Source organism: Phyllobates terribilis, unplaced genomic scaffold (genome assembly GCF_046119375.1).
Source record: "Phyllobates terribilis strain yellow unplaced genomic scaffold, ASM4611937v1 Scaffold_8__6_contigs__length_399053987, whole genome shotgun sequence".
NCBI lineage: Eukaryota > Metazoa > Chordata > Amphibia > Anura > Dendrobatidae > Phyllobates > Phyllobates terribilis.
In genome coordinates, this window is record NW_027362768.1 from 348,448,530 (window position 1) to 348,460,956 (window position 12,427).

Genomic DNA, 12,427 nt, shown 5'->3' on the forward strand with positions numbered 1-12,427 from the left:
TTTAAACTCACCTGAGCTAACAGGTATGTGAGCTGGTTACTCTGCTGCGCTTAAAATTTCTTTTTTGGTTTGCTACAATGCCTTTTCTGAAACGTTGTCTCCCTCTGCTGGAACACTGACTTCTTTCATTTAATGCCTGCAGACTATAAAAGAGAAACCAACCCAAAAAGTTTGGTTGATTAGTCTGTGGCATTCTTTTAAACTGTTGCTTATGGCGGTCTCTGTGAGCTTCTCAGTGACATTCAGCCATCCAGGTATCCCGCCTGCAGTAGACGGAATGTGGCAATGGAACGCTGGCTGCGCGTGTCATAATAGGCTCTGAGCCTTTATATACCTGCGCACAGCAGCAGCCACCTTCAGTCTGCTGCTGGACAGCCAGCAGCAGCAGCAGCAGCAGCAGGAGAAGTAATTAATCAGCAACCCTCCTGCTAAGGGTAGACAGCTGCTCGTTCCACCCCCCCCCCCCCGCCTTAATTGGTTCTCCTCCCTTCCAACGGTGTTGAGGCGGGTGGGAACAGCCGGGGGTTGAGGGTACTGTGCTAAAAGAGGTGGAGTTATGCAGATCTAAAACGCGTGGATTGCAGCAGCAGCAAGCCGAAAAGTGCAGGCATGTGAGGGATCTAGAGGTTGACAGCATGTCTTCTTAACGGGAGTCCAGGTGGCCATCTCCACAAATGGACTTTTCAGAATCCTTGGGTGGCACCGTAGTCGGAAACCAATTCTGGTTATCGCTTCTCGGCCTTTTGGCTAAGATCAAGTGTAGTATCTGTTCTTATCAGTTTAATATCTGATACGTCCCCTATCTGGGGACCATATATTAAATGGATTTTTAGAACAGGGAGATGGAAAAAGAGCTTGCTCTGTCCACTCCACGCATTGACCTGGTATTGCAGTATCTCCAGGACCGGTGCACCCCTTCTTTAATGCAGTTTCTAAAATCAGAAAGAATTGAATTCAATGCTTTTTGTTCATTTGGCTTGTTTGTCGGATTTTGGGATGGACTCTTTGGCTTTGCTTTTCTTCTCCTCATTGGATTTTTCATGTTAAAAGTTGCAGAAGCCAGATGACAAGCTCATTTTGGTTCAACTTCAGCAACTGTGCATTGCATTGCCATGTAATGTAATGCAATGCTATCTATCTAGCTCTCCCTCTATACTTCCTTTTGGATAAACAGACATATTAGGCAAGCATTTTGGAGCTTTCACCTAAATAACTACAGGTGGTGAGATAAGCTGCACAATATAATTGACCTTTCAGTATATTGTTGCACACACACCATCTATTTAGCAAATGCCCTTGTTATCAACAGCAGCCTTTTAAACTCACCTGAGCTAACAGGTATGTGAGCTGGTTACTCTGCTGCGCTTAAAATTTCTTTTTTGGTTTGCTACAATGCCTTTTCTGAAACGTTGTCTCCCTCTGCTGGAACACTGACTTCTTTCATTTAATGCCTGCAGACTATAAAAGAGAAACCAACCCAAAAAGTTTGGTTGATTAGTCTGTGGCATTCTTTTAAACTGTTGCTTATGGCGGTCTCTGTGAGCTTCTCAGTGACATTCAGCCATCCAGGTATCCCGCCTGCAGTAGACGGAATGTGGCAATGGAACGCTGGCTGCGCGTGTCATAATAGGCTCTGAGCCTTTATATACCTGCGCACAGCAGCAGCCACCTTCAGTCTGCTGCTGGACAGCCAGCAGCAGCAGCAGCAGCAGGAGAGGTAATTAATCAGCAACCCTCCTGCTAAGGGTAGACAGCTGCTCGTTCCACCCCCCCCCCGCCTTAATTGGTTCTCCTCCCTTCCAACGGTGTTGAGGCGGGTGGGAACAGCCGGGGGTTGAGGGTACTGTGCTAAAAGAGGTGGAGTTATGCAGATCTAAAACGCGTGGATTGCAGCAGCAGCAAGCCGAAAAGTGCAGGCATGTGAGGGATCTAGAGGTTGACAGCATGTCTTCTTAACGGGAGTCCAGGTGGCCATCTCCACAAATGGACTTTTCAGAATCCTTGGGTGGCACCGTAGTCGGAAACCAATTCTGGTTATCGCTTCTCGGCCTTTTGGCTAAGATCAAGTGTAGTATCTGTTCTTATCAGTTTAATATCTGATACGTCCCCTATCTGGGGACCATATATTAAATGGATTTTTAGAACAGGGAGATGGAAAAAGAGCTTGCTCTGTCCACTCCACGCATTGACCTGGTATTGCAGTATCTCCAGGACCGGTGCACCCCTTCTTTAATGCAGTTTCTAAAATCAGAAAGAATTGAATTCAATGCTTTTTGTTCATTTGGCTTGTTTGTCGGATTTTGGGATGGACTCTTTGGCTTTGCTTTTCTTCTCCTCATTGGATTTTTCATGTTAAAAGTTGCAGAAGCCAGATGACAAGCTCATTTTGGTTCAACTTCAGCAACTGTGCATTGCATTGCCATGTAATGTAATGCAATGCTATCTATCTAGCTCTCCCTCTATACTTCCTTTTGGATAAACAGACATATTAGGCAAGCATTTTGGAGCTTTCACCTAAATAACTACAGGTGGTGAGATAAGCTGCACAATATAATTGACCTTTCAGTATATTGTTGCACACACACCATCTATTTAGCAAATGCCCTTGTTATCAACAGCAGCCTTTTAAACTCACCTGAGCTAACAGGTATGTGAGCTGGTTACTCTGCTGCGCTTAAAATTTCTTTTTTGGTTTGCTACAATGCCTTTTCTGAAATGTTGTCTCCCTCTGCTGGAACACTGACTTCTTTCATTTAATGCCTGCAGACTATAAAAGAGAAACCAACCCAAAAAGTTTGGTTGATTAGTCTGTGGCATTCTTTTAAACTGTTGCTTATGGCGGTCTCTGTGAGCTTCTCAGTGACATTCAGCCATCCAGGTATCCCGCCTGCAGTAGACGGAATGTGGCAATGGAACGCTGGCTGCGCGTGTCATAATAGGCTCTGAGCCTTTATATACCTGCGCACAGCAGCAGCCACCTTCAGTCTGCTGCTGGACAGCCAGCAGCAGCAGCAGCAGCAGGAGAGGTAATTAATCAGCAACCCTCCTGCTAAGGGTAGACAGCTGCTCGTTCCACCCCCCCCCCCGCCTTAATTGGTTCTCCTCCCTTCCAACGGTGTTGAGGCGGGTGGGAACAGCCGGGGGTTGAGGGTACTGTGCTAAAAGAGGTGGAGTTATGCAGATCTAAAACGCGTGGATTGCAGCAGCAGCAAGCCGAAAAGTGCAGGCATGTGAGGGATCTAGAGGTTGACAGCATGTCTTCTTAACGGGAGTCCAGGTGGCCATCTCCACAAATGGACTTTTCAGAATCCTTGGGTGGCACCGTAGTCGGAAACCAATTCTGGTTATCGCTTCTCGGCCTTTTGGCTAAGATCAAGTGTAGTATCTGTTCTTATCAGTTTAATATCTGATACGTCCCCTATCTGGGGACCATATATTAAATGGATTTTTAGAACAGGGAGATGGAAAAAGAGCTTGCTCTGTCCACTCCACGCATTGACCTGGTATTGCAGTATCTCCAGGACCGGTGCACCCCTTCTTTAATGCAGTTTCTAAAATCAGAAAGAATTGAATTCAATGCTTTTTGTTCATTTGGCTTGTTTGTCGGATTTTGGGATGGACTCTTTGGCTTTGCTTTTCTTCTCCTCATTGGATTTTTCATGTTAAAAGTTGCAGAAGCCAGATGACAAGCTCATTTTGGTTCAACTTCAGCAACTGTGCATTGCATTGCCATGTAATGAAATGCAATGCTATCTATCTAGCTCTCCCTCTATACTTCCTTTTGGATAAACAGACATATTAGGTGAAAGCTCCAAAATGCTTGCCTAAATAACTACAGGTGGTGAGATAAGCTGCACAATATAATTGACCTTTCAGTATATTGTTGCACACACACCATCTATTTAGCAAATGCCCTTGTTATCAACAGCAGCCTTTTAAACTCACCTGAGCTAACAGGTATGTGAGCTGGTTACTCTGCTGCGCTTAAAATTTCTTTTTTGGTTTGCTACAATGCCTTTTCTGAAACGTTGTCTCCCTCTGCTGGAACACTGACTTCTTTCATTTAATGCCTGCAGACTATAAAAGAGAAACCAACCCAAAAAGTTTGGTTGATTAGTCTGTGGCATTCTTTTAAACTGTTGCTTATGGCGGTCTCTGTGAGCTTCTCAGTGACATTCAGCCATCCAGGTATCCCGCCTGCAGTAGACGGAATGTGGCAATGGAACGCTGGCTGCGCGTGTCATAATAGGCTCTGAGCCTTTATATACCTGCGCACAGCAGCAGCCACCTTCAGTCTGCTGCTGGACAGCCAGCAGCAGCAGCAGCAGCAGGAGAGGTAATTAATCAGCAACCCTCCTGCTAAGGGTAGACAGCTGCTCGTTCCACCCCCCCCCCCCCGCCTTAATTGGTTCTCCTCCCTTCCAACGGTGTTGAGGCGGGTGGGAACAGCCGGGGGTTGAGGGTACTGTGCTAAAAGAGGTGGAGTTATGCAGATCTAAAACGCGTGGATTGCAGCAGCAGCAAGCCGAAAAGTGCAGGCATGTGAGGGATCTAGAGGTTGACAGCATGTCTTCTTAACGGGAGTCCAGGTGGCCATCTCCACAAATAGACTTTTCAGAATCCTTGGGTGGCACCGTAGTCGGAAACCAATTCTGGTTATCGCTTCTCGGCCTTTTGGCTAAGATCAAGTGTAGTATCTGTTCTTATCAGTTTAATATCTGATACGTCCCCTATCTGGGGACCATATATTAAATGGATTTTTAGAACAGGGAGATGGAAAAAGAGCTTGCTCTGTCCACTCCACGCATTGACCTGGTATTGCAGTATCTCCAGGACCGGTGCACCCCTTCTTTAATGCAGTTTCTAAAATCAGAAAGAATTGAATTCAATGCTTTTTGTTCATTTGGCTTGTTTGTCGGATTTTGGGATGGACTCTTTGGCTTTGCTTTTCTTCTCCTCATTGGATTTTTCATGTTAAAAGTTGCAGAAGCCAGATGACAAGCTCATTTTGGTTCAACTTCAGCAACTGTGCATTGCATTGCCATGTAATGTAATGCAATGCTATCTATCTAGCTCTCCCTCTATACTTCCTTTTGGATAAACAGACATATTAGGCAAGCATTTTGGAGCTTTCACCTAAATAACTACAGGTGGTGAGATAAGCTGCACAATATAATTGACCTTTCAGTATATTGTTGCACACACACCATCTATTTAGCAAATGCCCTTGTTATCAACAGCAGCCTTTTAAACTCACCTGAGCTAACAGGTATGTGAGCTGGTTACTCTGCTGCGCTTAAAATTTCTTTTTTGGTTTGCTACAATGCCTTTTCTGAAACGTTGTCTCCCTCTGCTGGAACACTGACTTCTTTCATTTAATGCCTGCAGACTATAAAAGAGAAACCAACCCAAAAAGTTTGGTTGATTAGTCTGTGGCATTCTTTTAAACTGTTGCTTATGGCGGTCTCTGTGAGCTTCTCAGTGACATTCAGCCATCCAGGTATCCCGCCTGCAGTAGACGGAATGTGGCAATGGAACGCTGGCTGCGCGTGTCATAATAGGCTCTGAGCCTTTATATACCTGCGCACAGCAGCAGCCACCTTCAGTCTGCTGCTGGACAGCCAGCAGCAGCAGCAGCAGCAGGAGAGGTAATTAATCAGCAACCCTCCTGCTAAGGGTAGACAGCTGCTCGTTCCACCCCCCCCCCGCCTTAATTGGTTCTCCTCCCTTCCAACGGTGTTGAGGCGGGTGGGAACAGCCGGGGGTTGAGGGTACTGTGCTAAAAGAGGTGGAGTTATGCAGATCTAAAACGCGTGGATTGCAGCAGCAGCAAGCCGAAAAGTGCAGGCATGTGAGGGATCTAGAGGTTGACAGCATGTCTTCTTAACGGGAGTCCAGGTGGCCATCTCCACAAATAGACTTTTCAGAATCCTTGGGTGGCACCGTAGTCGGAAACCAATTCTGGTTATCGCTTCTCGGCCTTTTGGCTAAGATCAAGTGTAGTATCTGTTCTTATCAGTTTAATATCTGATACGTCCCCTATCTGGGGACCATATATTAAATGGATTTTTAGAACAGGGAGATGGAAAAAGAGCTTGCTCTGTCCACTCCACGCATTGACCTGGTATTGCAGTATCTCCAGGACCGGTGCACCCCTTCTTTAATGCAGTTTCTAAAATCAGAAAGAATTGAATTCAATGCTTTTTGTTCATTTGGCTTGTTTGTCGGATTTTGGGATGGACTCTTTGGCTTTGCTTTTCTTCTCCTCATTGGATTTTTCATGTTAAAAGTTGCAGAAGCCAGATGACAAGCTCATTTTGGTTCAACTTCAGCAACTGTGCATTGCATTGCCATGTAATGTAATGCAATGCTATCTATCTAGCTCTCCCTCTATACTTCCTTTTGGATAAACAGACATATTAGGCAAGCATTTTGGAGCTTTCACCTAAATAACTACAGGTGGTGAGATAAGCTGCACAATATAATTGACCTTTCAGTATATTGTTGCACACACACCATCTATTTAGCAAATGCCCTTGTTATCAACAGCAGCCTTTTAAACTCACCTGAGCTAACAGGTATGTGAGCTGGTTACTCTGCTGCGCTTAAAATTTCTTTTTTGGTTTGCTACAATGCCTTTTCTGAAACGTTGTCTCCCTCTGCTGGAACACTGACTTCTTTCATTTAATGCCTGCAGACTATAAAAGAGAAACCAACCCAAAAAGTTTGGTTGATTAGTCTGTGGCATTCTTTTAAACTGTTGCTTATGGCGGTCTCTGTGAGCTTCTCAGTGACATTCAGCCATCCAGGTATCCCGCCTGCAGTAGACGGAATGTGGCAATGGAACGCTGGCTGCGCGTGTCATAATAGGCTCTGAGCCTTTATATACCTGCGCACAGCAGCAGCCACCTTCAGTCTGCTGCTGGACAGCCAGCAGCAGCAGCAGCAGCAGGAGAGGTAATTAATCAGCAACCCTCCTGCTAAGGGTAGACAGCTGCTCGTTCCACCCCCCCCCCGCCTTAATTGGTTCTCCTCCCTTCCAACGGTGTTGAGGCGGGTGGGAACAGCCGGGGGTTGAGGGTACTGTGCTAAAAGAGGTGGAGTTATGCAGATCTAAAACGCGTGGATTGCAGCAGCAGCAAGCCGAAAAGTGCAGGCATGTGAGGGATCTAGAGGTTGACAGCATGTCTTCTTAACGGGAGTCCAGGTGGCCATCTCCACAAATGGACTTTTCAGAATCCTTGGGTGGCACCGTAGTCGGAAACCAATTCTGGTTATCGCTTCTCGGCCTTTTGGCTAAGATCAAGTGTAGTATCTGTTCTTATCAGTTTAATATCTGATACGTCCCCTATCTGGGGACCATATATTAAATGGATTTTTAGAACAGGGAGATGGAAAAAGAGCTTGCTCTGTCCACTCCACGCATTGACCTGGTATTGCAGTATCTCCAGGACCGGTGCACCCCTTCTTTAATGCAGTTTCTAAAATCAGAAAGAATTGAATTCAATGCTTTTTGTTCATTTGGCTTGTTTGTCGGATTTTGGGATGGACTCTTTGGCTTTGCTTTTCTTCTCCTCATTGGATTTTTCATGTTAAAAGTTGCAGAAGCCAGATGACAAGCTCATTTTGGTTCAACTTCAGCAACTGTGCATTGCATTGCCATGTAATGTAATGCAATGCTATCTATCTAGCTCTCCCTCTATACTTCCTTTTGGATAAACAGACATATTAGGCAAGCATTTTGGAGCTTTCACCTAAATAACTACAGGTGGTGAGATAAGCTGCACAATATAATTGACCTTTCAGTATATTGTTGCACACACACCATCTATTTAGCAAATGCCCTTGTTATCAACAGCAGCCTTTTAAACTCACCTGAGCTAACAGGTATGTGAGCTGGTTACTCTGCTGCGCTTAAAATTTCTTTTTTGGTTTGCTACAATGCCTTTTCTGAAATGTTGTCTCCCTCTGCTGGAACACTGACTTCTTTCATTTAATGCCTGCAGACTATAAAAGAGAAACCAACCCAAAAAGTTTGGTTGATTAGTCTGTGGCATTCTTTTAAACTGTTGCTTATGGCGGTCTCTGTGAGCTTCTCAGTGACATTCAGCCATCCAGGTATCCCGCCTGCAGTAGACGGAATGTGGCAATGGAACGCTGGCTGCGCGTGTCATAATAGGCTCTGAGCCTTTATATACCTGCGCACAGCAGCAGCCACCTTCAGTCTGCTGCTGGACAGCCAGCAGCAGCAGCAGCAGCAGGAGAGGTAATTAATCAGCAACCCTCCTGCTAAGGGTAGACAGCTGCTCGTTCCACCCCCCCCCCCGCCTTAATTGGTTCTCCTCCCTTCCAACGGTGTTGAGGCGGGTGGGAACAGCCGGGGGTTGAGGGTACTGTGCTAAAAGAGGTGGAGTTATGCAGATCTAAAACGCGTGGATTGCAGCAGCAGCAAGCCGAAAAGTGCAGGCATGTGAGGGATCTAGAGGTTGACAGCATGTCTTCTTAACGGGAGTCCAGGTGGCCATCTCCACAAATGGACTTTTCAGAATCCTTGGGTGGCACCGTAGTCGGAAACCAATTCTGGTTATCGCTTCTCGGCCTTTTGGCTAAGATCAAGTGTAGTATCTGTTCTTATCAGTTTAATATCTGATACGTCCCCTATCTGGGGACCATATATTAAATGGATTTTTAGAACAGGGAGATGGAAAAAGAGCTTGCTCTGTCCACTCCACGCATTGACCTGGTATTGCAGTATCTCCAGGACCGGTGCACCCCTTCTTTAATGCAGTTTCTAAAATCAGAAAGAATTGAATTCAATGCTTTTTGTTCATTTGGCTTGTTTGTCGGATTTTGGGATGGACTCTTTGGCTTTGCTTTTCTTCTCCTCATTGGATTTTTCATGTTAAAAGTTGCAGAAGCCAGATGACAAGCTCATTTTGGTTCAACTTCAGCAACTGTGCATTGCATTGCCATGTAATGAAATGCAATGCTATCTATCTAGCTCTCCCTCTATACTTCCTTTTGGATAAACAGACATATTAGGTGAAAGCTCCAAAATGCTTGCCTAAATAACTACAGGTGGTGAGATAAGCTGCACAATATAATTGACCTTTCAGTATATTGTTGCACACACACCATCTATTTAGCAAATGCCCTTGTTATCAACAGCAGCCTTTTAAACTCACCTGAGCTAACAGGTATGTGAGCTGGTTACTCTGCTGCGCTTAAAATTTCTTTTTTGGTTTGCTACAATGCCTTTTCTGAAACGTTGTCTCCCTCTGCTGGAACACTGACTTCTTTCATTTAATGCCTGCAGACTATAAAAGAGAAACCAACCCAAAAAGTTTGGTTGATTAGTCTGTGGCATTCTTTTAAACTGTTGCTTATGGCGGTCTCTGTGAGCTTCTCAGTGACATTCAGCCATCCAGGTATCCCGCCTGCAGTAGACGGAATGTGGCAATGGAACGCTGGCTGCGCGTGTCATAATAGGCTCTGAGCCTTTATATACCTGCGCACAGCAGCAGCCACCTTCAGTCTGCTGCTGGACAGCCAGCAGCAGCAGCAGCAGCAGGAGAGGTAATTAATCAGCAACCCTCCTGCTAAGGGTAGACAGCTGCTCGTTCCACCCCCCCCCCCCCGCCTTAATTGGTTCTCCTCCCTTCCAACGGTGTTGAGGCGGGTGGGAACAGCCGGGGGTTGAGGGTACTGTGCTAAAAGAGGTGGAGTTATGCAGATCTAAAACGCGTGGATTGCAGCAGCAGCAAGCCGAAAAGTGCAGGCATGTGAGGGATCTAGAGGTTGACAGCATGTCTTCTTAACGGGAGTCCAGGTGGCCATCTCCACAAATAGACTTTTCAGAATCCTTGGGTGGCACCGTAGTCGGAAACCAATTCTGGTTATCGCTTCTCGGCCTTTTGGCTAAGATCAAGTGTAGTATCTGTTCTTATCAGTTTAATATCTGATACGTCCCCTATCTGGGGACCATATATTAAATGGATTTTTAGAACAGGGAGATGGAAAAAGAGCTTGCTCTGTCCACTCCACGCATTGACCTGGTATTGCAGTATCTCCAGGACCGGTGCACCCCTTCTTTAATGCAGTTTCTAAAATCAGAAAGAATTGAATTCAATGCTTTTTGTTCATTTGGCTTGTTTGTCGGATTTTGGGATGGACTCTTTGGCTTTGCTTTTCTTCTCCTCATTGGATTTTTCATGTTAAAAGTTGCAGAAGCCAGATGACAAGCTCATTTTGGTTCAACTTCAGCAACTGTGCATTGCATTGCCATGTAATGTAATGCAATGCTATCTATCTAGCTCTCCCTCTATACTTCCTTTTGGATAAACAGACATATTAGGCAAGCATTTTGGAGCTTTCACCTAAATAACTACAGGTGGTGAGATAAGCTGCACAATATAATTGACCTTTCAGTATATTGTTGCACACACACCATCTATTTAGCAAATGCCCTTGTTATCAACAGCAGCCTTTTAAACTCACCTGAGCTAACAGGTATGTGAGCTGGTTACTCTGCTGCGCTTAAAATTTCTTTTTTGGTTTGCTACAATGCCTTTTCTGAAACGTTGTCTCCCTCTGCTGGAACACTGACTTCTTTCATTTAATGCCTGCAGACTATAAAAGAGAAACCAACCCAAAAAGTTTGGTTGATTAGTCTGTGGCATTCTTTTAAACTGTTGCTTATGGCGGTCTCTGTGAGCTTCTCAGTGACATTCAGCCATCCAGGTATCCCGCCTGCAGTAGACGGAATGTGGCAATGGAACGCTGGCTGCGCGTGTCATAATAGGCTCTGAGCCTTTATATACCTGCGCACAGCAGCAGCCACCTTCAGTCTGCTGCTGGACAGCCAGCAGCAGCAGCAGCAGCAGGAGAGGTAATTAATCAGCAACCCTCCTGCTAAGGGTAGACAGCTGCTCGTTCCACCCCCCCCCCGCCTTAATTGGTTCTCCTCCCTTCCAACGGTGTTGAGGCGGGTGGGAACAGCCGGGGGTTGAGGGTACTGTGCTAAAAGAGGTGGAGTTATGCAGATCTAAAACGCGTGGATTGCAGCAGCAGCAAGCCGAAAAGTGCAGGCATGTGAGGGATCTAGAGGTTGACAGCATGTCTTCTTAACGGGAGTCCAGGTGGCCATCTCCACAAATGGACTTTTCAGAATCCTTGGGTGGCACCGTAGTCGGAAACCAATTCTGGTTATCGCTTCTCGGCCTTTTGGCTAAGATCAAGTGTAGTATCTGTTCTTATCAGTTTAATATCTGATACGTCCCCTATCTGGGGACCATATATTAAATGGATTTTTAGAACAGGGAGATGGAAAAAGAGCTTGCTCTGTCCACTCCACGCATTGACCTGGTATTGCAGTATCTCCAGGACCGGTGCACCCCTTCTTTAATGCAGTTTCTAAAATCAGAAAGAATTGAATTCAATGCTTTTTGTTCATTTGGCTTGTTTGTCGGATTTTGGGATGGACTCTTTGGCTTTGCTTTTCTTCTCCTCATTGGATTTTTCATGTTAAAAGTTGCAGAAGCCAGATGACAAGCTCATTTTGGTTCAACTTCAGCAACTGTGCATTGCATTGCCATGTAATGTAATGCAATGCTATCTATCTAGCTCTCCCTCTATACTTCCTTTTGGATAAACAGACATATTAGGCAAGCATTTTGGAGCTTTCACCTAAATAACTACAGGTGGTGAGATAAGCTGCACAATATAATTGACCTTTCAGTATATTGTTGCACACACACCATCTATTTAGCAAATGCCCTTGTTATCAACAGCAGCCTTTTAAACTCACCTGAGCTAACAGGTATGTGAGCTGGTTACTCTGCTGCGCTTAAAATTTCTTTTTTGGTTTGCTACAATGCCTTTTCTGAAACGTTGTCTCCCTCTGCTGGAACACTGACTTCTTTCATTTAATGCCTGCAGACTATAAAAGAGAAACCAACCCAAAAAGTTTGGTTGATTAGTCTGTGGCATTCTTTTAAACTGTTGCTTATGGCGGTCTCTGTGAGCTTCTCAGTGACATTCAGCCATCCAGGTATCCCGCCTGCAGTAGACGGAATGTGGCAATGGAACGCTGGCTGCGCGTGTCATAATAGGCTCTGAGCCTTTATATACCTGCGCACAGCAGCAGCCACCTTCAGTCTGCTGCTGGACAGCCAGCAGCAGCAGCAGCAGCAGGAGAGGTAATTAATCAGCAACCCTCCTGCTAAGGGTAGACAGCTGCTCGTTCCACCCCCCCCCCCGCCTTAATTGGTTCTCCTCCCTTCCAACGGTGTTGAGGCGGGTGGGAACAGCCGGGGGTTGAGGGTACTGTGCTAAAAGAGGTGGAGTTATGCAGATCTAAAACGCGTGGATTGCAGCAGCAGCAAGCCGAAAAGTGCAGGCATGTGAGGGATCTAGAGGTTGACAGCAT

At 45.6% G+C, this 12,427-nt stretch overlaps 9 non-coding genes across 9 annotated transcripts; all 9 read left to right on the top strand.

Moving 5' to 3' along the window:
- The first annotated feature begins 727 nt into the window (after positions 1-727).
- LOC141159058 (U2 spliceosomal RNA) lies at positions 728-918 on the top strand. The gene has a single exon (XR_012249072.1). It is a non-coding gene; the product is annotated as a U2 spliceosomal RNA (small nuclear RNA).
- Positions 919-2,036: 1,118 nt separating this feature from the next.
- Positions 2,037-2,227, top strand: LOC141159059 (U2 spliceosomal RNA). The gene has a single exon (XR_012249073.1). It is a non-coding gene; the product is annotated as a U2 spliceosomal RNA (small nuclear RNA).
- Positions 2,228-3,346: 1,119 nt separating this feature from the next.
- On the top strand, positions 3,347-3,537 carry LOC141159060 (U2 spliceosomal RNA). The gene has a single exon (XR_012249074.1). It is a non-coding gene; the product is annotated as a U2 spliceosomal RNA (small nuclear RNA).
- A 1,121-nt stretch (positions 3,538-4,658) lies between these two features.
- On the top strand, positions 4,659-4,849 carry LOC141159061 (U2 spliceosomal RNA). Its single transcript, XR_012249075.1, has one exon. It is a non-coding gene; the product is annotated as a U2 spliceosomal RNA (small nuclear RNA).
- Positions 4,850-5,967: 1,118 nt separating this feature from the next.
- Positions 5,968-6,158, top strand: LOC141159062 (U2 spliceosomal RNA). Its single transcript, XR_012249076.1, has one exon. It is a non-coding gene; the product is annotated as a U2 spliceosomal RNA (small nuclear RNA).
- A 1,118-nt stretch (positions 6,159-7,276) lies between these two features.
- LOC141159063 (U2 spliceosomal RNA) lies at positions 7,277-7,467 on the top strand. Its single transcript, XR_012249077.1, has one exon. It is a non-coding gene; the product is annotated as a U2 spliceosomal RNA (small nuclear RNA).
- Positions 7,468-8,586: 1,119 nt separating this feature from the next.
- On the top strand, positions 8,587-8,777 carry LOC141159064 (U2 spliceosomal RNA). Its single transcript, XR_012249078.1, has one exon. It is a non-coding gene; the product is annotated as a U2 spliceosomal RNA (small nuclear RNA).
- Positions 8,778-9,898: 1,121 nt separating this feature from the next.
- Positions 9,899-10,089, top strand: LOC141159066 (U2 spliceosomal RNA). The gene has a single exon (XR_012249080.1). It is a non-coding gene; the product is annotated as a U2 spliceosomal RNA (small nuclear RNA).
- Positions 10,090-11,207: 1,118 nt separating this feature from the next.
- On the top strand, positions 11,208-11,398 carry LOC141159067 (U2 spliceosomal RNA). The gene has a single exon (XR_012249081.1). It is a non-coding gene; the product is annotated as a U2 spliceosomal RNA (small nuclear RNA).
- The last annotated feature ends 1,029 nt before the right edge of the window (positions 11,399-12,427 follow it).